At 40.6% G+C, this 4,316-nt stretch overlaps 1 non-coding gene across 1 annotated transcript; it reads left to right on the top strand.

Annotated features, from left to right (window-relative positions):
- The first annotated feature begins 1,903 nt into the window (after window positions 1–1,903).
- LOC141615640 (small nucleolar RNA R71) lies at window positions 1,904–2,010 on the top strand. Its single transcript, XR_012530050.1, has one exon. It is a non-coding gene; the product is annotated as a small nucleolar RNA R71 (small nucleolar RNA).
- The last annotated feature ends 2,306 nt before the right edge of the window (window positions 2,011–4,316 follow it).

The raw sequence follows: 4,316 nt of genomic DNA on the forward strand, positions 1-4,316 counted from the left end.
ATCCGTTAGTGAGGATCCAAGCATGATAGAGGCATAAGAAGAGTCCACAGTGCTAAGTAAATAACAAGACTCTTGTAACATTGGGCTTCTAATGGTGTTGTTTTTGCTAAAGGAAACCCGGTCATCACCCACTTCCAACGTTAACCTCCCATTTTTCACATCAATTAACGCACCCGCGGTGCGTAAAAATGGCCTACCCAATATAATTGGGGTTTGTGAGTCCTCGGCCATATCAAGAATGAGGAAGTCAACGGGTATGAAAAACTTGCCAACTTTGACGGGTACGTCTTCTAAGACACCTAGAGGTCGCTTTAAAGAACGGTCCGCCATTTGAAATGTTGTACTCGTGCATTTTAAAGCACCCATGTTAAGTTTTTCACAAAGGGAATAGGGCATGACACTTACACTAGCACCTAGGTCACAAAGGGCCTTATCAATGGTATATTTGCCTATAGTGCAAGGAATAGAATAGCTACCGGGGTCCTTAAGTTTCGGGGGAGACATGTTTTGTAAGAGTGCACTACACTCTTCGGTGAAAGCAACCTCATTGAAGGATCGCTTCTTTGAGAGGATTTCCTTCATAAACTTTGCGTAAGAAGGGACTTGGGTAATCAATTCCATAAACGGGATGGTGACTTGCAAATTCTTACAAACTTCCAAAAATTTAGCAAACTTACCTTCCTCCTTGTGCTTTGCTAGTCGATGGGGAAATGGTATTTGTACAACTTCCTTGGGAGGAGCATCCTCCACACCTATCACCATCTCATCCTCATTGGGAACACTCACCTTTGTTGGAAAGGCATCACTCTCCTTAGCATTAGGAGAGACTTCTTCAACAATTACCTCATCACTTTCTTTGGGCATAGGAGACTCAACATTCTTGGCATCAAGCTTGCTCTTCCTCTTTAGCATCAACAATCGATGAGGAAATGGCACACGATCTTTAACAATAGGCTCTTCACTAGCCTTCTTTTTGTCATTTCCCCCAAGCTTAGCCTTTTTGGCAACCACCTCTTCATCCAAAGTCATGGATGGCCCATCATAGCTTGAACCACTTCTCAAGGAAATAGAATTAACGGTTTCATGTGGTTGCTCACCTTGGGGAGGTAGTTGACCATTCTTCCTTTGAGAGCTAGAAGCGGCTAGTTGAGCCACTTGTTGTTCCAACAACTTGACCGCGGCGCTATGAGCTTGATCATTCTTTTGAATTTGAGCCAATAGTTCCCTTTGCATTTGGATTATCATTCCCTCGAGCTTACCAACTCCTTGATTGTTTTGTTGGCCATTTTGTGGTGGATTTTGTTGGTAATTGTTTTGTGGGGGCCTTTGTTGATTTTGATAACCCGGTGGAGGGACATACTTTTGTTGTTGAGGAACATAGGCATTTTGTTGTGGTGGGGGTTGAGGGTTAAGCACATTGTTGCTATTATAAGACAAGTTCGGGTGAAATTTTGTGTTCGGGTTATAAGTGTTGGAAAATGTACCCGGTGGATATAAACTTTGTCTTAAGGCTTGAAAAGCATTTACCTCTTCGATAGGGGCTCGGCAATGAGCGGCATAATGACCCGCACCTCCGCAACCATCACAAACAATGATTTGGCTTGTTGAAGATACAACATTGAGTTGTTGAAGGGAATCTTTAGCATCTCTTTCCGCCAATTGTTGTTGGAGCAAGGCAATTTGAGCTAGCAAAACAGAATTGTTAGAGGATTCTTCTTTACCTTTGGATGGCACAACTCGGGAATTGACATATTGGGCATCATGGATTGCCATGGATTCGATCGTGGAATGAGCAAGATCGGTGTCAATTTGATCAAACCGCCCATTGTTGGCGGAATCAAGAATCCTTCGGGACTCGGCACAACATCCATTGTAGAATGTTATTGCAAGAAACCATTCATCTAGCCCATGATGTGGGCATTGACTTTGAAGCTCTTTGTACCTTTCCCAAGCCTCATATAAGCTCTCAAGAGCTTGTTGACGGAATCCGGTGATTTGGCTCCTCAAAGTTTGAGTTTTCTCCGGTGGAAAAAACTTTTGATAGAAGGCTAGAGCCAAAGTCTCCCAATTGGTGATTCCCATGGCGGTGCGGTCAAGGCTATTGATCCAAAGCTTGGCCTTGTCCTTCAAAGAGAAAGGGAAAAGTATTTCCCTTATTTGGGCTTGGGTGACGCCCGTTTGCCGAATCATGGAGCAATAGTCACAAAAGTTTTGAACATGCAAATTAGGATCCTCCAAAGGACTTCCTCCAAATTGCTTCCTCTCCACAAGGCTAATGAAAGCCGGTTTGATCTCGAAATCCGGCGCGGTGATTTGAGTGGTTGTGATTCCGGCCGGAAGCATGGCCGCGGTGGGCTTTGAATGATCGGAAAGTTTCACCATCTTTTTGTTAGTAGATGGTGGTGGTGGTGGAGATGATGAACAAGAAACCTCCTCCTCTTCAAGAACCTCTAGATCGTCTAAGTAAGACTTTCTAGCACTTTCAACTTGTATGGGAGAAGTGGCTTCTTTAATTTCCTTCCAAAAACGTCGTCTTCTCCTAAAGGTTTTCTCGGGCTCGGAATCCGGTGAAAGCAATTCTCCACTACGAGAGGACATGGGCATAAGACAACAATTTCTAGGAAAATGATAAGTTACGGTCTCAAGGAACAAGTGTTCCCCAAGACAAAATAAAACAAGATAAAAATCGACAATTCAAAAAGCAATAAAACCGTCTCCCTGGCAACGGCGCCAAAATTTGATAGGCTTATCGCGTACCTATGCAAAGATAAATTCCCTAAACAACAAGTTAATGTAGCAATAGGGGTCGAACACAAGGAAACGGGAATTACTTCGTGAATTGTTATGGGTAGATTCTTATCAAGGTCGATTTCAATTTTGGTTTGGTTTGGTTTGATGATTAATAACAATTATGATGTAAATTATATAATAAAAGGGAGTCTAAGGGGTTCGGGTCACACATGCAAAGATAAACATATGAACATGATAAACTTGGTACTAATAACATTGTCAATTGCTTAGGCTTAAAGATACCCATCTTACGATATTAGCATCAACCATAGACCGGGTCCTAGAGAAACTCTCGTCCATGACTAGGTCGTCCTACTATACATGCTTAGTCTAATTCAATTCCGTGCCTCTCGACTTATAGAACGAATAAACAAACTTAATCAAATGAATAGGGCCCCAGACAAAGATTAAACATTGTGGCGATAGAAGCAATATGAACAATATTATTTTTAACTTATTTTATCATGTTACATATTTGATTATTGCATGGCTCCCCTAGCCCTTAGACTAAGAGAATTAGCTACTCATACTAAAATGTAAATTGCAAACTAGATTATAGGAAATGCTAAACATGGTTGTATGATTTATATTAATTGGATGATATAATAACATGAGAAAAGAACAATGCTAATGTAAAATGGAATGCTTGATTATAAACTATGTGGTAACTAAAATAGAAATGTAAAGTTGCAAACTAGAAATAGAAATACCTTAATAATATAGAACTTGTATGGAAGAACAATGTATAACCAAGAACTTGAAATAACTTAGAACCAAATGTTTGAACAACTACAAGATTAACTAATTTGTAAACTAATATGAAAATTATAGAGAGAATTATAATGCTTAAGGCTATTGTAAACTAAAACTTGGACGTAAAATTCGATGCCTAAGACCTCGGAGCACCTCTCCTATTTATAGGAGAGGAAGAGAAACGTAAATGGGCTAGATGCATGCGGCCCCGATCGGGGTTAGGTGGCCCCGATCGGGGTTAGGTGGCCCCGATCGGGGTCGTGTGTTTCCGGGCATTTTCTCTTAATTCCTCACTTAATTTCTTGAGGAATCCAATGTTTGCGATAAATGCTCCTTAATGCACCCGGTTAATGCTTCATAAATCTTTCATTGAGCATCTAAATGAGCATCCTAAGCTTGTTAGAATCCTAAGCTTTTTCATCTTGACTTGGACTTGATCATTGGGCCTTGACTTTGATTGTTGGCAACATTTGCAATTCTCACTTCAATCCAACAAATCTTCATGCAAACACCCATCCAAACACTCCCATGATAGTCCAATGTTAGGCCTTGTTTAACTTAGTGAACTTGGTGTATAAAATGGTAGGAAAAAGCCTCTAAATGCTTAGATTCCTACAAAACCGTAACAAACACAACAATACACCTAGAACACAAGATTAGCTCAAATATATACTAATTAAAGTACGACGAACAATAGAAACCGAGCTAAAATGAGGGGTAAAAGTATATAAAATATACACTTAACAGTGTGACTCCGTGCATTGTGATAGGAC

This window comes from Silene latifolia, chromosome 11, assembly GCF_048544455.1.
Source record: "Silene latifolia isolate original U9 population chromosome 11, ASM4854445v1, whole genome shotgun sequence".
In the NCBI taxonomy this organism is placed as follows: domain Eukaryota; kingdom Viridiplantae; phylum Streptophyta; class Magnoliopsida; order Caryophyllales; family Caryophyllaceae; genus Silene; species Silene latifolia.